Below are 24661 nucleotides of genomic sequence, written 5' to 3' on the forward strand. Positions count from 1 at the left end.
TAAATTTAAGAAAACTGAAATAGTATCAAGTATCTTTTCCGACCAAAATGCTATGAGACTAGATATCAATTACAGGAAAAATCTGTAAAAAATACAAACACATGGAGCCTAAACAACACACTACTTAATAACCGAGAGATCACTGAAGAAATCAAAGAGGAAATCAAAAAATACCTAGAGACAAATGACAATGAAAACACAATGACCCAAAACCTATGGGATCCAGCAAAAGCAGTTCTAAGAGAGAAATTTATACCAATACAATCCTAACTCAAGAAATAAGAAACATCTCAAATAAACAACCTAACCTTACACCTAAAGCAATTAGAGAAAGAAGAACAAAGAAACACCAAAGTTAGCAGAAGGAAAGAAATCATAAATATCAGATCAGAAATAAATGAAAAAATAGCAAAGATCAATAAAACCAAAAGCTGGTTCTTTGAGAAGATAAACAAGATTGATAAACCATTAGCCAGACTCATCAAGAAAAAAAAGGAGAGCTTTACCCAGCAATCCCACTACTGGGCATATACCCTGAGAAAACCGTAATTCAAAAAGAGTCATGTACCACAATGTTCATTGCAGCTCTATTTACAATAGCCAGGACATGGAGCAACCTAAGTGTCCATCGACAGATGAATGGATAAAGACGTGGCACATATATACAATGGAATATTACTCAGCCATAAAAAGAAACGAAATTGAGTTATTTGTAGTGAGGTGGATGGACCTAGAGACTGTCATACAGAGTGAAGTAAGTCAGAAAGAGAAAAATAAATACTGTATGCTAACACATATATATGGAATCATGGAATCTAAAAAAAAAAGGTTCTCAGGAACCTAGGGGCAAGACATGAATAAAGACGCAGATGTAGAGAATGGACTTGAGGACATGGGGAGGAGGAAGGGTAAGCTGGGGCGAAGTGAGAGAGTGGCATGGACTTATATACACTACCAAATGTAAAATAGATAGCTAGTGGGAAGCAGCCGCATAGCACAGGGAGATAAGCTCGGTGTTTTGTGACCACCTAGAGGGGTGGGATAGGGAGGGTGGGAGGGAGACGCAAGAGGGAGGAGATATGGGGATATATGTATATGTATAGCTAACTCACTTTGTTATAAAGCAGAAACTAACACACTATTGTAAAGCAATTATACTCCAATAAAGATGTTAAAAATAAAAAAGAGACTTCTAAATAGGCTGCCTTAGGCTTTTCAGTGCTATCTAGACCTATGATGTAAAAACTGTATAACAGTGTGGGAGAGAAAAGATAAGTTTACAGGAAAATACCTCAAGTAACCCAAAGAATTTTTTAATAAATTCTTTTATGTTTCTATCACACATATTCTCCCCCTGACCTTCAACCTTAATATCTATTATCCCTGCATATGGTGTTTCCAAGAGTGGGTAAAGAATTCTGGCATCCATGTGTATGTATGTGTGTATATGTGTACATATGCGTGTAACATTTGCATATATACATAACATACATAAGAGTTGGTGGCACATAAGATATATCTTATCTCCTCCAAACCCCAATGAAGATGAAAAATATATTTTCGAGAAGAAAACTGATATTTGCATATAGATAGATAGGGATACATCCAACTCTCAGCTTACTGGTTTTTTCATCATCTTGAATCCCTACAGCAAAGGTATGCCCAGCACCACAGACTATATTTTCTCCATAGCAGGAATTCTGAATTTGCACATGTGAAAGCAAAGGGTATCAGGGGTTCACATGTAAAAACCTTCATGAGTAGAAAAATGCAGTATTCATCGTCTTCGACAGAACCAAAAAGGTCAAATAACAGAGAATATTTAAGAAAACTAAGGTATTGACTGATTGAATGATCCAATCTGATATTTCTGCAAGATCTAATTCATAGCGCCAAGACATCATTCCAGTAAATCAAGTTGAAAAGAAAAGAGGCTTATTTTTATAATCCATCTTTCCTCAGCAAGGTTGGTTTCCATAGCCACAGGCTTGTCAGCCAGGTGGTTTGGTTAATGATGACCCTAGGGAGGCAACAATATGGGTCTCCATTTCTCCATCTCTATTTGCAAAGCACAGCCAAATTGGTTCTAGAAGTTGTCTGAGAAGTAGACTGTGTCCCCAAAGAGGCTAATAATCTCTGATCAGCAACATCTTCAATAAAAAGGGCAGACAGCAATTCTTGGTTTGTCTACAATCCAATACTCTCTTAGGGAGCAGTAATGCTGCCATGGAATTCCCCTCAGCCTGAGGAGAAAGGCAAACAAATCCGTCGCCCTATCAAACAGCCTGGATGTTTTTTCTTTAATACTCAGAAATCTCAGGGTTTCTTTCTGAACCTCAGCTGCTTCATCTATAAACAGAGAGGTTTGCTCGGTCTCTTCTGTTCCAACATGCTGATTCTGCTCCCTGACCTAACAATTCCTGTTCCACCATAAAAAACTTCTCATGATCTTTCTGCCCCACTTCTCTTTTCCAATGCTGGCCACACAACAAAGCACTGGTACCCAGTAGGACACTCTTCTGGTTTGTTAAGCCAAAAGCCACATGATTTCTCCACCTTTGTAACTCAGTCTTTTAGCTCTAGTCTGATTTGGGAACCAAACACTCAAGATATAGAACACTAAATTTGTCAAAAATGCATCACATTTCAAAAGCACAGCAATAAGTCTTTGTTGATCCTGCTGACCTTCCAAGCTATTATTCAGTTTCTCTCCTTTTCTTGCCAAATTTAATTATATGGTCTACAGAACATCACCTCTCCTATTGTCACCAAATTGTCACCAAATTCCTTTTTAAATAGCTAAGATTTAACTGCCAACATTCCACTGAAATATTTCTCTTGAAGGTCACAAATGACTAAATTAAGGCTAAAGCTGATGAGTTTTTCTCAGTCCTTATTATTCTTGATCTTTTCTCAGCATTTGACACAGTTAATGACCTCCTGTTTTTCAAATTATATCCCCCCATGGATTCTGTGACACCGTCCAATCGCAGTGTCCCATTTTGTGGCTGCTCCTTCTCCATCTCCTTCTGGCTTATGTTTCACCTCCTAGTACCCAAATGCGTGTTTTCCCAAGGTCCTGACCTCTATTCTTCAATCTTTTAGTCTATGTCCAATCCCTCTGAAACTTCATCTACTTCCATGTCTTCAATTATCGTTGATAACCTCCAAATAGACATCTGTGACTTTCAAGTCCACAGCTCTGAGCATTCATGGCTCTATAGATTTATTTACCAGAAATTTCCCCCTTAAACGTTCTGTTCTAATTTTTAAATCAACACACTCAAAGCTGAAGGCTTTGTCTTCCCAGCTCCCAAACCAGTTAACTGTCCAAAACTTCTCTATTTGGTCAGTAGAAACACCAACCTAGAGACCTGAAAACATTCACTTTACGCTTCATGTGGTAAATATGAATTGATGGTCTCTTTTATGCCAAGCAGAATTCTAAGTACTAAGTACTAGAAACACAATGATAAGGCCCAATCCTTGTCCTCAAAGGGTTCGCCCTCTAGTTCCTCTACCACATATTTATTCTATAATCCCTTTTAATTGGGATTATAATATTTTCCCCCAAACCATCTCTTTGAACTTCACTTTTTCTGCCCACATATACCTCACTTGGCCTCCTACTTATACTCAAAGTTCTAAAGTAATCCTTCATTTCTTCTTCCTTTATACCCTATTGCTTTCTAGGTTCTATCAAATTTCCTTTGTAATATTACTCATACTCAACAGTAAACATTTACTGGGTGACTTCCAACTGCTAAGCACTGTGCTAAGCAAGGAGAACACAGTGATAAAGATGACACAAAGTCTCTGCCTTCAACAACTTCAGAGTTAGTGTAAGAAAGAGACAGGTAAATAAATAATTACAATGCGGCAGCACAAATATTATAAATGGGCCTAAAAGAGAAGCCCCTAACCTAACTTGGATTCAAGGAAGACTTCCCAAAGAACATGACTCTTGAGTTGAGCTATAACGTATTACATGGTGTTAACCTATCAGACTGGGGCATTCCAGACAGGACAACAGCAAGTGGTTCAGTAGAACTGAAGTATGTACACAGGGAGTGACAAGCAAGAGGTGAGACTGGGAAAGTAGAAATAGGTCACATTAAACATAAGAGTCATGGTGTTTTATAGGCTGAATTATGTCCTCCAAAAAGACGTGTTGAAATCCTCCTAGCCCCCCATACTTGTAAATGTGATGTTATTTGGAAATAGGGTTTTGGCACATGTAATCAAGTTAAGATGAGGTCATTAGGATGAGCCCTAATCCAAGATGACTGGTGTCCTTATAAGAAGAGGAAAATTCACATGGACATAGAGAACAGGCTGGTGGTTGCCAAGGGGGAGGGGGTGGGGGGAGGGATGGACAGGGAGGTTGGGGTTAGCACATGTATAAACAACAAGGTCCTACTGTATAGCACAGAAAACTATACTCAATATCTTATGATAAACCATAATGGAAAAGAATATTAAAAAAAGAATACATATATATGCATAACTGAATCACTTTGTTGTACAGAAGTAATTAACACAACATTGTAAATCAACTATACTTCAATTAAAAAAAAAAGAATGAAAAATAAACAAGAGAAAATATTCCATGAGAAGACAGACACACTCAGGGAGAACACCCTGTGACGATGGAATCAGAACGAGAAGCACTGCAGCTGCAAGGCAAGGAATGCCTGAGGTTACTAGAAGAAAAGGCCAGGAAGTATCCTCGCTTAGAGGATAGCCCTACTAACACCTTGATTTCAAGCTTTTGGCCCCCAGTACTGTGAGAGAATAAATTTCTGCACAGTTGATTTTTTTTTTAACCAAAGTAATAAAATTTACATTTAACACCACTAAGATTTCCCTACTTCTGTCCACCTCATTCCTACTCATCCTTCAGCCCTAGCTCAACTCTTATTTCCATGAAGACTTCTGTCTTCAATAGAATGTTTGATTCTATTTCACCAACATTTACTAAGCACCTACCATATCCAATACATTATACTAGCTGGTACAGATAAAACAAAATTTTTTTAAAATCCAAAACTATGCTTCCTTTCACAAAATAGTTTACAAACCAGCAACAGAAAACACACCACAGTATCATTCTTTCAACCAACAGACATGTATTGAGTGTATGTGTCCAGCATAGTTCTAGGTTTTGATGAAACAGTGACCAGAACTAACGAAAATGCTTGCTCTAATGGTACTTACATTAGATGGGAGGCAGGCAGGAGCAGGGAACAGACTATAAAACAGAAAAAATAGTTTAAAACGTACAGTACAACTGAACGTGATAAGTACAATAAATAAAGCAGGAAAGAGAAATAGGAAGTGTTAAAATGGGTTCTCTAATGATCCCTACTTCTCTGTATCCAAAATTTGATGGGTTGAACTTAATGGTGAAAGACTGAATAGTTTACTACTATGATAGGAATGAGGCAAGAATGTCCATTCTCACTACTTCTATTCAACATTGTACTGAAGGTTTTAGCCATAACAATTAGGGAAGAAAATGAAATAAAAGGCATCCATATTGGAAAGCGAGAAATAAAATTATATCTATTTGCAGATGACATGATCTTGTATATAGAAAATTCTAAGAGATCCACTAAAAAACTATTAGAACTAATAAACATGTTCAGTAAGGTTGCATAATACAAGATCAATATACAAAACTCGATTGCATTTCTATACGATAGTGATGAGAAAACCAAAAGTGAAATTAAGGAAATAATTCCATTTACAATATTAGCAAAAAATAAAATACTTCAGAATAAATTTAACAAAAGGAATGCAAAACTTCTACTCTGGAAACTATAAAATATAGCTGAAAGAAATTAAAGGAGGCCTAAATAAATGGAAATACATCAAGGTTCATGGACTGGTGGACAATATTGTTAAGATGGCTTTAGTACCCACAGTGATCTACAGATTCATCAAAATCTCTATATAAATCCCAGATGGCTTCCTTGCAGAAATTGAGAAGCTGATGCTAAAATTCATATGGAAATTCAAGAAACTCAGAAGAGCCAAAAAAAATCTTGAAAAAGAAGAAGACATTGAAGGGCTCACAATTCCCGATTTCAGAGTTTACTTCAAAACTACAGCAATTAATACGGTGGGTTCTAGCATAAGAATAGACATGTAGATCAATAGAATAGAATTGAGAGTCTAGAAATAAATCCTCACATTTACAGCCAATTGATTTTCGGCAAGGGTGCCAAGACAATTTAATGTGGGAAGAAAAATCTTTTCAAAAAAATGATGCTGGGTGAAACAACTTGATATCCACATGCAAAGGAATGAACTTGGATCCCTAACTCACATCGTATACAAAAATAACTCAAATGTTCATCAACTGATCAGTAGATAAAATGTGGTGTATCCATACAATGGAGTATTATTCAACAATATAATGAAGTTCTGATGCATGCTTCAACATGGATGAAACTTGAAAACATTATGCTAAGTGAAAGAAGGCAATTACAAAAACCACTATTATATAATTCCATTTATATGAAATGTCCAGAATAGGCAAATCTACGGAGACTAAGAGTAGAACAGAGTTGCCTAGGGCTGAGGAGGATAGGGGAATGGAAAATGGCTGCTAATGGATATGGTGTTTCTTTTTGAGGTGATGAAAATGTTTTAAAATCAGTTGTGGATTGTTATGCAACTCTGTGAATATACTAAGAACAACCTAATTATACACTTTGTGAGTGAACTGAATGATTTGTGAGTTATACCTCAATAAAGCTGTCATCTTTTTTAATTGATTGGTTGAGCCTAGGTCATATGCCTACACCCTAGCTGCAAAGAAGCATGGGAAAGTGACTACTATCTGGCTTTTTCAGTCTTCCTCTTACCAAAACTCAAATGATAAGAATTCTCCAAATCTAGAAGGATAACTCAGATCCTAGGCAGCCCAAAAAAATTGATAAATATTTTCTAAGTCAGCTAAGAGTGTAATAAGTACTATATGAGTAATACCAAGTGCAAAAAGCATTAAGTCTCCCAGGAGGAAAAAAATGTTTTGAAAGGAAAAGCATTGGTAGTGGCCCTTCCCTAAGCTCATTCATCACATGTTCTATTCTGCTGTCTTGGGTATATATTATTCTTACCTCCTCTAAGAAATTATAAGCTCCTTGAGATCACTTGAGATTTTAAACTCCTTTTCTTGAAGGTCTCAACCAAATCTAGCAAGTGTCAAATTGTCAGTAATTGATTTAATTAATTGTGGTATCATACAGCTTCACCACAACTGTCAGTTTTATTTATATTTTTTAATAACTTTTTTTAAAAATAAATTTCTTTTTGGCTGCATTGGGTCTTTGCTGATGCGTACGGGCTTTCTCTAGTTGCAGCGAGCAGGGGGACCACCCTCCGTTGCAGTGAGCAGGCCTCTCATTGCAATGGCCTCTCTTGTTGCAGAGCATGGGCTCTAGGTATGCGGGCTTCAAGAGTTGTGGCATGCAGGCCCAGCAGCCGTGGCTCGCAGGCTCAGTAATTGTGGCACACAGGCCCAATTGCTCCATGGCATGTGGGATCTTCCCAGACCAGGGCTGGAACCCGCGTCCCCTGCCCTGTCAGGCAGATTCCTAACCACTGCACTACCAGGGAAGCCCAGTTTTATTATTTTAAGTTTAGGATTATTTTTATCCAGCTTTTTAAATTATGTATTAATTTTAAAATTTTGGAGCTTTTAAATATTAAGGGAGTTCTCATGTAACTGGTTGATTGGGTTACTGTACCCCTTTCAAAATATAGCTAAAATTGGCTTTTTAGTAACAAACCTTCTTCTTTGTGACTTTTGCTTAGAGAAATATTTTCAATTAATGGATTGGTTACTTTACTTTGTACTGAACTACTTCAGCTCTTTACAAAGCATCTTGCACTCTTAACTTGATAAAGCTCTAGACCCAAAGGTTCATATGTAGATTAAAAATGAAAATCATGTAAACCCCTCCAGTGGTAAAGTAAGGGGTCGGAGAGGGGGACCCAGAACACCATGGTTTGTAATTTTGACAAAATCCAAAAAAATGTGTTTTTATATTACAATTTATCTTAAAAATAATATACTTTACTACTAATGGTAATACTTGACACTGCACTGTGACAAAGCAACAGGGCATAAAGATTCCCGATATGTCATTTTTTAATTTCTCAATTAAGCCACAGGAAATAGAAAAATCTATAATCTGTGTTAAAATACACAGACTTACAGTAGTTGTTTAAGCAAGTTTAATTTTTTCATATATTCAGTTTTATATATATACACACACACACACACACACACACACACACACACACACACACACACACACACACACACACATATATATATGTTCCTATCTACATTTCATCCTATAACAAAACAAAAAAAAATTTTTTTAAGTGTTTGAATTTGGGAAACTATAAAACAACAAAATCTATATTTGTTGTGGGCTTACCCTTTTTTTTACAGTTTGTATTTATGTCAACTTTCAATTTATTTCTTCAAAATAATTGCACAGCTAATTATCCTGGATATTTAATCATCCTCAGAGCTTGAAGTTTCAATTTTTTTTACATTATCTATACCTAGAAAGGCTTATGGAAAGTAACAACAACAACACAAGAAGCAGATATTTTCAAATCCTCGGTCCAATTTAACTTAAGGGATCCTTACACATCCTGATACAATTTCAACTCAAGCAGCCTAACTATGACTTGTATGTTATGAAATTCCATATGATGGCATTTTAATCTGTACTTAAGAAAAGGCACTAAATAATTTATATTTACACTTCTTTCAAGTTTTATGTGCTTAGAATCTAATAGTCTCTCTTCAAAAGCCAGAGAGAAAGAGCATGATTTTGTAAATAAGATGTGTGTTCCAATGGCAAATATTTATTGGGTTTGAGTTTTTGTTTTACTGTAACCATTACTGTGCTACATCATTCACAAGTATTCTCCTAGTCTACAGCTAGTGCTTGGGACAATGGAAAATATAAATATGATTTTCATTTGTTTGTTGAATATTTCCAACTGAACAGGGAATATTTTGTCTCCTTGATCTCGGTGCTGTTTATTTTTTGTTTGTTTTAGGTTTTTTAGCCAAGATAAAGCAAATAATCTTGGGAAGATTGATTCTGCTAGATTGTAATTTTTTTCTTAGTGAAATCTACAAACTGAGTATATAATCTTCTAAGTCAGCCATTATGGATATCTTCTGCTAGTGTTCTAAAAACTCAAATATTGGGGGAAAAATCTAGAAAGAATGGCATGGTTCAAAGGGATCCAATTATAATGAATATTTGTCTTTGGCATTTTCATACTTCATTTGAGAAAGATAACTTTCTTACCACACCCTAAATGAAATCAGTTTTGGCCCATGAGCTAAAATTCAAGCATATCATTCTCTGACCAGCTCACTCTGTCCCATACCCAACATGATACCTTCGGTCCATTGAAGTTACCACCTTTTCACTGTCCTTGCTCCTTGTGTACTCACTTCTCTACTTAGTCAGCCTAAACTCCAAAGTCAATCACTAAATCATTCCCCTGAGTGACATTCAACTCCCTTTCCCCACCCTTCCTGTTCTAAGTCACTTGGCAAAACCTCAACCCTCATTAAACCCTACTCTGCCTGCTCCACATGGCTGACTGATGTCACTTTAAATTCATGACCTCTAACCCTAAGTGGGCCCTCCATGCTACCTGGTACTCACACTGTATTTCCCTAATCAAATCATTGTCCCACTCTCCTAGGCTACTGCATCATAATCTCTACCACCACCCTCTCCTTTATCCTCACTCTCAGCTGATGACCTTGCTTCCTATTTCAATGAAGGAGCCATAGGGATTCTTTTAAAACAAATCAAATAGTGTTCTCTCTCTGCTCAAAACCCTCTAGTGGCTTCCCCTTATCCCTCATAGTAAACACCAAAGTCCTTACAATGACTTACAAAGCCCTACATGAACTGGCCCTATTACCTCTCTGACTTTATCCGCTATGCTCTCCCCTCCATTACTATTCCTACTTTACCAGCCTCTTTGTTGTTCAGTTAACACAATCAAGCACTCTCCTACCCCAGGGCCATGGCACTTGCTGTTTCTTCTGCTCAGAACAGTCTTCCCTCAGATATATTTACACGGCTCACTTCTTTGCTTCCATTTTCTTTGTTCTCAGTGAGGTCTTCTCTGACCATTTGATTTAAATTGGAATCCTATCCTTCATCCTAGACCTCCCTCTACCCCATTCTTGCTTCATTTTTCTCCATAGCACTTATTACCATCTGCATACTATATGTTTTAATTATTTGTTTCGTTTTTTGTCTATATCCACCCACTAGAATGAAAGCTTGAGCCTATGGGCCAGGATGGTGGCCTATTTTGTCCACTGTTGAAACCCCAGCATCTAGAATAGTACCTGATACATAGTGGGTACTTAATAAATATTTGTTGGAGAAATGAATGAGTGAATGAATGAATGAATATAGCATCTTTACTAAAGGAGGTATGTCTAAACCTTACCTATCGGCTTGCTAGTTTATGTCAGCTTGTTGCCTCTTTAATCATTAACAAAGAACACTTAAATCCAAATTTATATTTGACTGGCAAAAAGGAAAAGTCAGAGAATCATGAAAATTTTACACTGCCAGGGTAGAGCAGCTATGACCAATGCTGTGTCTAGCAGGAGCATCTGTGAGCAGTTCCTTTGCCCATAAAAAAAGGAGCAGCTGTAGTCGTTTCTCAGCAGATATCTCAGAAATAATGACTTGTAACTCAAAGCTGCTTTTTCTCTAATCGTAAGACTCACAAAAAGTATATTAAGCCCATGAAATTTACTTAAGTCCCACTCACATTAACCAATACTACTCACCTCACTATAAAAATGCTTTTTAGGGCTTCCCTGGTGGCGCAGTGGTTGAGCGTCCGTCCGCCTGACGATGCAGGGGATACGGGTTCGTGCCTCGGTCCGCGAAGATCCCACATGCCGCGGAGCGGCTGGGCCCGTGAGCCATGGCCGCTGAGCCTGCGCGTCCGGAGCCTGTGCTCCGCAACGGGAGAGGCCACAACAGTGAGAGGCCCGCGTACCGCAAAAAAATAAAAATAAATAATAAATAAATAAAAAAATTTTAAATGCTTTTTAAGTAACTAAAGATTGCCTTCATGTTAGTCAAAGTTAATGGCATGTTTAAGCAATGCAAGAAAAATAATATTTTATCAATATATAAATATAACCACATTTTATTGTACCATAAATCACTCAAAGTGTTTTCTTATATCTATTTTTAAAGACAACATTAGGGGCCTCCCTGGTGGCACAGTGGTTAAAACTCCGCCTGCCAATGCAGGGGACACGGGTTCAAGCCTTGGTCCAGGAAGATCCCACATGCCACAGAGCAACTAAGCCCGTGTGCCACAGCTACTGAGCCTGCATTCTAGAGCCCACGAGCCACAACTACTGAGCCTGCGTGCCACAACTACTGAGGCCGTGCACCTAGAGCCCGTGCTCCACAACAAGAGAAGCCCCCACAATGAGAAGCCCGCATAGCAGAACAAAGAGTAGCCCCCGCTTGACGCAACTAGAGAAAGCCCGCGTGCAGCAACAAAGACCCAACACAGCCAAAAATAAAATAAATTAAATAAATAAATTTTTTTTAAAGACAGCATTAAATCATGTAGATCTATATTAACACATTGCAATCTGGGGTGTTGGGTTTGAAATTTTGAGTAGTGGTTTGGAAATTTTTTTGAAGGAAAAAGAAAGCAAGATCAATTTTCCTCTTGCAGACTTTAGTAGGTAATATGAAAGTCACATATATTACCTGCTTTAGAAATCATTTAAGTTCCCTCTTCCATCTCAGCATTCAGAATAACAACCCAGCAAAGCATTGAAAAACTCCTCAAATTTAAACCATTAAAATGAAATCTGTCTCTGAATGTTTGAAAGGATTTACTGTAAAAATATCAGTTGACATTAAGTTAATAAAGTTAATCACTCATGACCCTGAAGGAGGAAAATGGTGGAGGAGAGAGCTGGAAAACATTACAGAATTTAATGTTGCTGAAGGGAAGGGCCTTGGGGGATTACTATTAATTCACCATAGCTAAATTCAAATACAAGCTTTTCATTGTGTTATTTTCTTGTGGTGTCATTTTTTTCATCAAAATTAACCAAGAAATAGCCACTAGAAATTTTTCATTTGAATTTATTACTTACATAAGCTAGTTAAAAATCTATATAAAAGTTTTAAGACAAATTATTTGACTTGGATCCAACTACAGTGACAAGGTCAGCTTATTTGTTTGTTTGTTTTTGTAAAGCTGCTATTTTGCGCTTGATAACCACAGATGTGAAAAACAGCAAATCTGTCATTCCTTCTATACTAACCATTGTTTATTGATTCCAAAATGTGCAGAGCTATGTAGGGAAGTCAGGGAGTGATGAGCTGAGAGAGGCAGCTTTCTGCCCCCTTGTAGCACTTGGGATAGAGCCACCCAGTTCAGCTACCATCTGATATTATTCCCTGTTTTGTGAATGCATGTCTTATCTCCCCCAAGACTGAAGCTAGAGCAGTGCTGGAAGTTTCCTATGTCCTCTATTGACCATACGTTCTTCAAGGTTAGGACCATGTCTGATTCACCTTTCTAATTCTCACAAAACTAGCTTCATTAAAGTCATGGATTTATATATTCCCTATTAAACAACAAGCCCTTAAAAGAATAAAACACCCAGTCTGATTAATCTTTTATTCCCTAAAACAGTGCTTAAACCTAGGTGGCTATATATATATATATATATATATATATAGTATATATACACATATACATATATATACTTGATGCTGAATGAATGAATAATGAATAAATAAATATCAAATACTCTACAACCCCTTGATAAGTGACCAACTTTGTGGTCCAAGCCCTCCTATCCCAGCTGCCTGCTTCAGAGATAGGGAAATCAGAACTATTTATGCTGCAGTAACTTCACCATATCTTGGACCATTACCAGCAGAATTTACAATAACATGCAATATTCATGTCCCAGAGCTAGTCCTTCAAACTGGTAAGATGAAAAATCAATTTCTCTAGGATTTTAAACTAGCTTTTAACAAAAACTAGTTAAAACTAGTTTGGCCACTAGATGGCACTTGAATTAGCCACGGCTCCAGTTTGGGAAGGGGCTCTGTTCCAAAAGTCCTTTGGTAAGTATATAACCTGAAACCCCGAAAACATTCATTTTAAAAATAGATAGGCTTCCCTGGTGGCGCAGTGGTTTAGAGTCCGCCTGCCGATGCAGGGGACACGGGTTCGTGTCCGCGGAGCGGCTGGGCCCGTGAGCCATGGCCGCTGAGCCTGCGCGTCCGGAGCCTGTGCTCCGCAACGGGAGAGGCCACAACAGTGACAGGCCCGCGTGCCGCAAAAAAAATAAAAAATAAAAATAAAAATAGATAAAACTAAAAGACCCCCAGAAAACTTATAATTCTAACTAAAAATTTATAGCATGCTTTACAGTACCAGTTACAGACCACTACAATAAAGTGAGTCACACGGTATTTCTTGGTTTCCCAGTGTATATGAAAGTTATGTAATACACAGTATTGTAGTCTATTAAGTGTGCAATAGCATTATGTCTAAAAAAGTAATATACATACCTTAATTTAAAGCTCATTGATTGCCATTGTAAAGCAATTATTCTCCAATAAAGATGTTGAAATAAATAAATAAAACTAATTGATTGCTGAAAAATGCTAACCATCATCTGAGGCTTCAGTGAGTCATAATCTTTTGGCTGGTGGAGGGTCCTGCCTGGATGCTGATGGCTACTGACTGATCAGGGTGGTGGTTGCTGAAGGTTGGGGTGGCCGTGGACATTTTTTAAAATAAGACAACAGTGAAGTGTAGTGCGTGAATTGACTCTTCCTTTCATGAATGATTTCTCTGTAGCATGTAATGATGTTTGACAGCACTTTACCCACAATAGGACTTCTTTCAAAATTGGAGTCAATCCTCCCCAACCCTGCTACTGCTTTATCAACTAAGTTTATATAATATTCCAAAGCTTTCCTTGTCATTTCAACAGTCTTCACAGCATTGTCACTAGGCATAGATTCCATGTCAAGAAGCTACTTTCTTTACACATCCATAAAAAGCAACTTCTCATCCATTAAAATTTTATCATGAGATTGCAGTAATTCAGTCACATCTTCAGGCTCCACTTCTAATTCTAGTTCTCTCCCTATTTCCACCACATCTGCAGTTCCTTCCTCCACTGAAGTCTTAAACCCCCTAAAGTCATCCCTGAGGGCTGGATTCAACTTCTTCCAAACTCCTGTTAATGTTGAAATTTGACCTCTTCCCATGAATCACGAAGGTTCCTAATGGCACCTAGAATGGTGGATCTTTTCCAGAAGGTTTTTGATTTACTTTGCCCAGATCCATCAGAAGAATCACTATCTATGGCAGCTATAGCCTTATGAAATGTATTTCTTAGTAAGAAGACTTAAAAGTTGAAATTATTCCTTGATCCATGGGCTGCAGAAGAATGTTATATTAGCAGGCATGGAAACAAACATTAATCTCCTGTACATCTCCATCAGAGAGCTCTTGGGTGACCAGACGCGTTGTCAATGAGCAGTAATATTTGAAAGGAATCTTTTTTCCTGAGCAGTAGGTAGGCTTAAAATATTCAGTAGGTCATGTTGTAAACAGATGCACTGTCACCTAAGCTTTGTTGTTCCATTTATTAGAGCACAGGCAGAGTAGATTGAGCATAATTCTGAAGAGCCCTAAGATTTCTGGAATGATAAATGAGCATTGGCTTCAACTTCAAGTCATCATCTGCATGATCCCCCAACAGAAGAATCAGCCTGTCTCTCTTGAAGCTTTGAAGCCAGGCATTGACTTCTCCTCTCTAGCTATGAAAATCCTAGAATGCATCTTCTTCCAATAGAAGGCTGTTCCATCTACATTGAAAATCTGTTGTTTAGTGCAGTCACCTTCATTAATCATCTTAACTAGATCTTCTACATAACTTGCTGCAGCTTCTATTCAATACAACAGCTCTTGCTGCTTCACCTTGCTCTTTTATGTTATGGAGATGGCTTTTTTCCTTAAACCTTGTGAACCAACCCCTGCTAACTTCCAACTTTTCTTCTGCAGCTTCCTCACCTCTCTCTCAGCCTTCATGGAATTGAAGAGAGTTAGGGCCCTGCTCTGGATTAGGCTTTGGCTTAAGGGAATGTTGTGGCTGGTTTGATCTTCTATCCAGACCACTAAAACTTTCTCCATATCAACAATAAGGCTGTTTCACTTTCTTTTGTGTGTTCACTGGAGTAGCACATTTAATTGCCTTCAAGAACATTTCCTTTGCATTCACTGCTTGGCTGTTTGGGGCAAGAGGCCTAACTTTCAACCTATCTCTGTTTTTGACGTGCCTTCTCACTAGGCTTAATCATTTCTAGCTTTTGATTTAAACTGAGAGAAGTGTGACTCTTCACTTGAATACTTACAGGCCTTTGTTGGGTTATTTATTAACTGGCCTAATTTCAATACTGTGTGTCTCAGGGAATAGGGAGGCCGGAGGAGAGGGTAAGAGAAGGGGTATCAGCTGGTCCGTGGAGCAGTCAGAACACACACAACATTTATCAATTAAGTTCACCATCTAGTAAGGGCATGGTTCATGGTGCCCCAGAACAATTAAAATAGTAACATCAAAGATCACTGATCTCACATCACCATAACAAATAAAATAATAAAGAAAAATTCTGAAACATTGCAAGAATTACCAAAATGAGACACAGAGTCATAAAGTGAACAAATGCTGTCGGAAAAATAACGCTGGTAGACTTGCTCAATGCACCGTTGCCACAAACTTTCAGTTTGTAAAAAACCACAATAACTTCCAAGTATGATAAAGTGAAGGGCAACAGAACAATGTATGCCTGTATTTGTAAAATCTGACAACCCTCACGATAAGAGAGGAGGAAAGCACGCAAGTGATAACGGCAAGTCTTTGGGTACCCAAAGAACTGCAGTGAGAATAACCTACCTGTCAGGAAACCCAGACTCAAACTCCCCTGGACATCTCCCCTCAGTAGCAGAGATTGCTAGAGATGGAATGGAGCCTCCCAAGACTACGGATAAGCCTAGTGTTGAGGCAGGCAAGACTATAGAACAGAGTAGAAAACAGTATAGAAAACACCAGAGTGCACCATATATAGTAAGGGTAATTATTGTTTCCTTAAAAACAGGCATGAAATTTTTACATTGGTATATATGTACTGGTATCGAGTCATCATGTAAAGTACATTTCTTACTGAAGTGCAGTCAAAAGCAAAGGCAGTTGTCCTCAGTGAATGAGTGACTATAAAAGACATATGTAAGTTGGGAAATATCTATAGTATGTTAGCCTATTTATCTGAGCATTTCCTACTCCTTACTACGTATCTTTGATATGAGTGATCCAGAAGAATAGTCTATTGTGGCAGAGACTGGCTGTGTTCTTTTCTTTCTTGATGAAGTATCAGCCCACAGCTCTCAGATGCTTTGCAGCTCTGTGGGATCATGTGACTAGTTCTCACTAGTGGAATGTGGGGAAGATGACGTCTGTCACCTCCAATAAGGTGATTAAGAGTATGGGTAACTTCTCCACACTCTCTCCCCACCTGGTCTGAAGGCTGAAAGGCCTTAGAAGATGTCAGAACAATTCACCGAAAAAGGCCTGGATTCCTGCAGGAAGCAAAGCTCCAATCTATCCCTGACAACCTGCATTGGCTGTGACATGCATGAGAAACCATCCTTTTTTGTGTTGAGCCACATTTTGGGTTGTTTGACTAATCTGACTATCACAATTCTATTTTTATTTATACAGAAGGCAGATAATTCATAATTGCAAATATACTCAAGCCAGTATAAACTGCTACACAAATGGACTCTATAAAAATGTACCAGCTTTGAATCAGCTGCTTCAAGAATGTTTTCCATTTTATTAGCATAATGATGGCATTTATATTTAACAATGATTTCGTAATTCTGAATGTATATTAGCAATATTACCATTTTATCCTAGAGATTCTTCTTTTATATGCTGATTTTTATATGAATCATAATAGGAAAATAGTGGTTGTTTGTATATATTATCATTTATAAGCAAAAAGTTTGGAACCATTAATGCCAGGATAGTGAGAAATAAATTACATACATCTGATACCCTTCCAAATAATCTTATATAAGAATACAATGCTATGTGCATTTAGCCTCACCTATCTTTCTTGATAGTGGGATTAACTCTCTAAATAAATAACTTATAAAAGTAACTCAAAAGAATCCAGTTAACTCGTGTTGCTGCCCTAGGCTTCAGTCTCCATTACCTCCAGGATAAGGGCCAAACTCCACAGCATTTCGTGCCCTTCGTGCCCCTGCTCGTCTCCCTTGACACAGTCCTCATGGCCCTGTCCTCCCACACTGAAACAATACTGAATTACTTGCAGTTTGTACAAATCAGCTAAAAAGCATATTTAAAACGCAGATTTCTGGAGCCCAGTGTTAAGAGTCACATTCGTTAGATTTGGGGTAAGACCCTGGGCTCTGAATTTTAATAAATATCCCAGGTGACTCTGATGCAGGTGAATTATAAATCACCTGTTGAGAAATACTATTTCAAACAAATTATAAAAGTATTTAATATTTTAAGATGTTTTACAAAATTTTAATAAGAAATAATGCTACAGGGCTTCCCTGGTGGCGCAGTGGTTGAGAGTCCACCTGCCGATGCAGGGGACGCGCGTTCGTGCCCCGGTCCGGGAAGATCCCACATGCCGCGGAGCGGCTGGGCTCGCGAGCCATGGCCGCTGAGCCTGCGCGTCTGGAGCCTGTGCTCCGCAACGGGAGAGGCCACAACAGTGAGAGGCCCGCGTACAGAAAAAAAAAAAAAAGAAAGAAATAATGCTACAAAGTGCATTTTTAAAGATATAGAAGTTCCTTTTATATGAAGTTATAAAAATAACTAGGTAGTACATTTCTAAAATATCTACTGAATTTATTTCTAAAATAACTAAACAACTAAGCCATTTTTCACTTTAAGAAAAGTATTAACTATTCTAACTTCAACTGCAATTTTTAAAAATTTTGAATCTATATATTAAAAAACAAAAAATTGGATCAATTTCTACACTGATTAGGCTGATCTGAAAAAACAGACAGCAGTAATATAAATAGGTAACATTACCATCTGAATCATCAGGAATAAACAACCACAGGTTAAATTCAATAGGAAAAAAAACAGCCTCCAACTGCCAGTAGAGGCTATAATCTCACAGTGAGAGTCGAAACAAAAATTCATTTTTCAAAATTACATTGTAGTCAGAAGAATAGTTCCACATATATGAACTAATCATGCCCCACTATAACCTCTTAACCGTTAGTTTAGTTCCCAGAACTAGACTACTTTTAGTGAAATTTGGAAACATAGGCCTAAATTTTCATTCCCTACTTCACCTCAATCCTACTCACTTCAGTAAGTATTTTTTCAAATCACTGTCATATTCTTTTTACACTCCTCATCTATACTATAGGACTAACATTTGCCAATAACCTTAAGAGCAAAAACAAACAGATAAACAAAAAACCCGTAATCATATCTCTGCCAAAATTTGAGATTCTAGGAAATAAATCACTGGATATAAATGCAAAATGTAATTATCCTGAAGATTTTCCCTGTTGCAGTATTGGTAGAGCACATATTTCAAAGGTAAGAAAAAGATCATTCTCTTGATTAACATTAATAAATATTTATTGAGGTTCTTATTGGGTATTTGGCAATGTACCAGTCAGTGATCTAGCAATGTGATCAGACGTTAAGTTTGAAATAGATTCACATTGCAAAGGAATATATAACCTAAATTAGAGTTCCAGGAATTGGAGACTGACCAGGTTCTCCTCTGGGAAAAAATTCAAACATATGAAGAGCTGACTGGGTACATAAGAACTGGACACAAATCTCAATAGCTGAGCTAAACTACTTTCTCAGATGCCAATCTTACAAACATCATTTTCAGATTTCTTCTATAAAGAGGTACAACCATAATCCCCGGAAGACCTGAAGGAGCACCTACTCTGAAGTCTAGGACTTCCTTCTCTGAAATCTATGAACCACGTCAGCTCTTCTCCACAGCCCTCTAAGCAGGGTGGCCCAAAGGAATCTCAGTTTTAATAAAACCTAAAGCCTTCCCACAGAGTATCCTTTATTCAGATTTCCAGACTTGGCTTCTTAGATTAGGGGTTCTTTTTAACCAATTTGTAGAGCTTTAGTAAAGACAGGAAACAACATGCTGTACAGTAATTAAGCCAAGAACTCTGTGTCAAAGGCTCAAAAGCCCATTCTACTTTTGACTCACCCTGGGACCTATGAAGGTGACTACACTTCTCTGGAACTCTTTTTTCTCATCTAGAAAATGGAAAGATGAACACTAACCTGCTTTGATCAGAGGATTGTTACATGGGGGAAAAATGCATTTGTAAGGGTTTTTGGAAAATACAAAGAGCTATAGAAAGGTTAGATAATAAAAGTTTTGTCTAAGCAAAACTGGAATGGCTACTTCTCTTCATTTTTACCTTCTGTTGAACTCACCTTGCTTCTCAGGCTACAAAAGAAGGAACCCTATATTTCCTCCCTAAGAAAGTTTTTTAAAAATAGTTTTTAAATGCCTTTTATATTCATGCTTCAACTTCTCCTGGAATTGGCTTTTTTCCTCCAGCATTATATATCCAAGATAATGAGGAATTCAGAAGAATCACTTGCTGATGAAAACACCCATAGGCTGGCCTGATGCCCAACAAAGATGAGTACAATCCATGAGGAACTAGAGAAATCTGCCTCTTTCTACACAAACAGTTGGGCCCTTCATCTTGTATCACAGACTTAAGGCCCAACAGCCCTTTATCAAATTCTCATGGAATAGGAATACCTCTCCCAAGGAATTTGAATTTTGAATAGGTTCAATTTCTTACCAACTTAGGAGCTTTTCCATTTCTAGTTTATTTTCTAAAATTTTCATTTCCTTCTATTATACAGTTTACAAAGCACTTCTTCATATTTTAGCACATGTACAACCATAGTATATGGTGGAGGAGTACTACTTTAATGAATTCACACATATGCATGAAATTATCTGTCTACCCACGTAATGAATGGATGTCCTCAGGACAAGGTAATGAAAAAGACAAATGTTCTACTCTACCCCAAAATTTTACAGCCATCGTATTTTGTGTTTCTGATGGCAAAAAAAAAAGAGAAATAATCAAGACAAGATATTTTTAATGTCTTATTTCACCCATCCTGAAACAAACTAAAAACATAAAATATAAAAATAAGATATAACTTTGAGTTCTAGAAAAAGATATCCCCTTTAACCCATCCATAAATACTAGATAAGTGATTGACAGTAATTATTTTTCACATGGGAGCGCTTTCTTGAAAAAGTTAAAAAAACACTACATGTATGGCCGCACATTACAGTTAGATAGAAACTTAGAATTCTTAGTTTTCACATACATTATTTAATTTAACTTCACAACAACCCTGTGATGTAGGCAGAGAAGCTGTTAGTATCCCCATTTTCCAGATGAGTAAACTGAAATTCAGAGGAGCCTAAGAACATGGCCTTCTATGCTTAGTAATAAATGATAGAGCTAAAAGTCAAACCCCGGACTAGACTTTTTATACTACACAGTGCTGCTTGCCTTAGTTATTTTAGGAAGAGTAGAAAATAAGACTAGAAAGGCAAGCAGAGGCCAGATCATAGAGAATGCCAGACAATGCCAAATCATTCAAGGATCATTGCTGGGTTTTTTTGGGGGGGAGGTTTATTTTTTTGGTTTGTGTTTTAAATCAGAGGTGAGCTGTAGCAAGATTAATCTGGCAGATATATACATAATAGATTAAAGGAAAGAGAGTGTATCAGTCTGGCTACACTCAGGAGACAGAAACCACACAGTAATTTGAATAGGAGAAGCTTAGCTTTAAAAGATTATTTAACTATGATAGAGGAGTAACTATAAAGATGTAAGAGAACTCTAAAGAGAATATTACGGCTGATGAAGAGTACACAGGGAAGAAGAAATTTGGATGGACAGCCTCCTCCCCAAGGCATGGGTAAAGACCTCACTGGAGAAGGTACAGTTGCAGCCCACTAGATAGTGGAGATGTTTGCTGGGTTGGCCAGGCCAGAGTTGGTCCACAGTCACCGCATAGCAAGAGATAACCCTCCAGGGAGTAGGCGAGCAGAGGCTTGTGAGTGAGCACACAGAAGGAATCAGGGCACTACTACTGGTACGAGGCCTGGAGCACATGGTATCCACGGCAGGACCATTATAGGGAATGTTCTGGAGTGCAAGCAAGCAAGGCTGGTGGGCATATACACAGAAAAAATCAGGGTGCCACTGCCAGCAGGCAACCTGGGGCATACCAGTGTCTACCTTGGGAGGGCTGAAGCAAGGTTCAGGACAGATCTGTGACATCACCAATGGACTGCCCATTCTGGGGCACATTTCAGGTAGAGCACCAGTAGATGGCCCTCCCACACACACCACTGACAGACCCCAAAGCAGGAGCAAGGAAAAGCAAAATGTAGCACATGGACCAGGGAGAGAAGCTCTCATCTTCGGGCAATGTTCCTCCAGCAACCTCTGCTGACAACACTTAACACTGTGCTCACTGTGACAGAGAAATGCTTAAAGAGTCAGTCCATTACCCCAAGCAGGTATGTGGAGCTGAAAGACAGTAAACTGATGACTGGGACAAATAGCTTGGAAGTTCTCCTCCCCTCCCACCTAAACCATAGTAACAACAAGAGAAATTGCCACTGATTGGAACTATGATTTAGTAAGGGTCATACAACTATTTTCCAGGCTGTTCTTTCTGAGTTCTTGTAAATGTAATCTTCAATTGGTTCCTTAAAAATATTCTCCTATTGCATCTTTAATGATCATTCCAAAGTAAAATTCTAGCTCTTCAAAAGCTTTCTTCATCTTCCCTTTTTGGGAAAAGGCAATTAGAAAAAAGGAAAGGGAAAGATGGCAACTAGGAGAGTGTAGACGTTCATTTCCGCATCCTGCCACAGACAACTAAAGCTAACCATGGCAGTAAGATCAATTTGAAAGCAACTGGAACTTCAGTTAAAAACAACTTCTCTAACCATCAGTGACTGATCCTCTTGCCCGCCTTACAAACACTTCTTGCTTAAGGTAGGGGGATCAAAAACCTTTTCCCATTGATCTCTTCAAGCTAGTCACACCCATTCAGTAATGAAAGAGACCAAAAGGAAAGGGGGAATTAAGGTGGATAGTATTTATTAAGCAAACATTGCAAAAAGTATGTTCTTGCTCATAGGTTTGTAAATAAGGGAATATCTAGTGCAAACTACTCCACCCCATAATGTATATAAGTGGATTTCTGGAAGCTCTTTAATATTTAGTGTTTTTAAAGTCTCTAATGAAGGAGGAAAGTCCAAGCTGGGAAGAACAAAACAAAATGATAGAAAACTCTGAGTTCTTCCATCTATATAGAAAATGTGCTGCCTTTTTTACAAGATATCAGTTAACTTTCTTTTTCTGTTTAATAGTTGTATAACAATGATTCATCTTTTACTGTAAGAGCCCCTCTCAAGTATTCCACAACACATATTAATCAAGAACTTTAAAAATCATATTCTTCAATGATGCAATTCCATTTGATATTGTTGATCATTCACCGCTTCTAGTGGCTTCCATAATACAATGCTCTCCTAATTTTCCTCCTACCTCTCCCTAGAGCACTGGAATTTCTCAGCGTTCTGCTGTAGGCCTCTTCTTTCCTCACGCTACTCATCTATCTCCTCAGTGATCAGTTGCATGGTTTCAATTACCACCTACATGGAAATGACATAAATATGTTTCTGCAGCCTAGACCTGTCTTCTAAGCAACAGACCTATACATCCAACTGCCTCTAAACACAATATGAATGCCTCCCAGGCACCTCAAAACCAGCATGTATAAAACTAAAGTCATCACCTTGCCCATAAACTTTTTCTTGCTCCTTTATTCTTTATCTCTATGAATGGCACCACCATACACCCAGTTACCCAAACCAGAAACCTAGAAGCCATTCTTGATTCTTCCTTCCCCATCAATTCCCACAGGAAATTCTACTTCCCAAATATTTCTGAAATCTACCCACCTCTCTCTATTTCCTCCAGCAACTCCCCTAACTCACAGCACTATCGTCTGATGCCCTCTTAGTGAAGGTCTTTCCATCCAACCCATTCTCCACACAGCAGCCGGAGACATTCTTACACATCAGAAATCACATCACATGATAAGAAGGGCTTAAAACCCATCAGTCACTCTTAGAATAAAGTCCAAACTTAACATGACTTAAAAAGTCCTTATCTTGGGACTTCCCTGGCGGTCCAGTGGTTAAGAATCTGCCTTCCAATGCAGGAGACGCAGGTTCGATCCCTAGTCGGGAAACTAAGATACCACATACCACATGCCGGGGGGCAACTAAGCCCACATGCTCTGGAGCCCGCGCACCACAAGTAGAGAAGCTCACGCACCACAACGAAAGATCCCACATGCCACCACTAAGATCCTGCGTGCTGCAACGAAGACCCGAAGCAGCCAAATAAATAAATAAATAAATTTTTTAAAGTCCTTATTTTGCCCAGCCTACCTCTCCATACTCATCTTTTCTCCCTCTTCCTTCACCAACACCTCCAAAGTCTCTTGTTTTCTCTTGCCTGTGAGCCCTTGTATATGCCCTTGACTCTGTAGACCCCTGTTCCCTTCCACCTGGCCCTGTGCTCTTGGCCTACTCCTACTCATGCTGAGATTAAATGGCTCATCCCCTGAAGCGCCTCCTCAAAATCCCCTGGATTGTGAAGCAACCCTATCTTGTACTCCCAGAGCACCCTATACTTCACCCCAATCTAAGCATTACCATGCTTCATTTTTCTTTACTTTTTTTAATATCAGCTTTGTTGAAGTATAATTGACATACAGTTAAATTAGCCAATTTAAATGTATAATTTAATACATTTTTACAAATGTATCAGTTTTGTAACAGCCGCCACAATCAAGATATAGAACTGTCCAATCAGTCCAAAAAGTTCCATTGTGCTTTTTTCCAGTCAATTAACTCCCTGCACCTCTGGCTTCAGATTAACTGCTGATCTGCTCTGTCACTATAGGTTTGCCTTTTCCAGAATATCATATAAATGGAATCATACATACATACATACATAGGCAGTTGTAAGTGGCTGGCTTCTCTCACTTAAAGCAATGCTTCTGAAATTCATCCTTCTTGTTGCATATAAGAGTAGTTCATTCCGGGACTTCCCTGGTGGCACAGTGGTTGAGAGTCCGCCTGCTGATGCAGGGGACATGGGTTCATGCCCCAGTCCAGGAAGATCCCACATGCCGCGGAGCGGCTGGGCCCGTGAGCCATGGCCGCTGAGCCTGCCTGTCCAGAGCCTGTGCCCCCAAACGGGAGAGGCCACAACAGTGAGAGGCCCGCGTACCGCAACAACAACAACAGAAAAGAATCCGCCTGCCAATGCAGGGGACACGGGTTTCATCCCTGGTCAAGGAAGATCCCACATGCCACAGAGCAACTAAACCCGTGTACCA

The 24661-nt window shown here is 38.5% G+C and overlaps 1 protein-coding gene across 1 annotated transcript in view; it reads right to left on the reverse strand.

Annotated features, from left to right (window-relative positions):
- MTERF1 (mitochondrial transcription termination factor 1) overlaps positions 1–24661 on the reverse strand; it is a 508137-nt gene that overhangs the window by 453793 nt on the left and 29683 nt on the right. Inside the window, exons 1-2 of the transcript XR_003431984.1 lie at positions 10871–10919; positions 5218–5251 (exon numbers count right to left, since the gene is read on the reverse strand). The gene's annotated coding sequence lies outside the window, so the exon portion shown is untranslated. Of the gene's footprint in view, positions 1–5217; positions 5252–10870 lie in introns of the transcript that reaches the window.

Source organism: Aethalodelphis obliquidens, unplaced genomic scaffold (assembly GCF_003676395.1).
Source record: "Aethalodelphis obliquidens isolate GAN/ISIS:26980383/991018 unplaced genomic scaffold, ASM367639v1 scaffold5, whole genome shotgun sequence".
Lineage (NCBI taxonomy): Eukaryota > Metazoa > Chordata > Mammalia > Artiodactyla > Delphinidae > Aethalodelphis > Aethalodelphis obliquidens.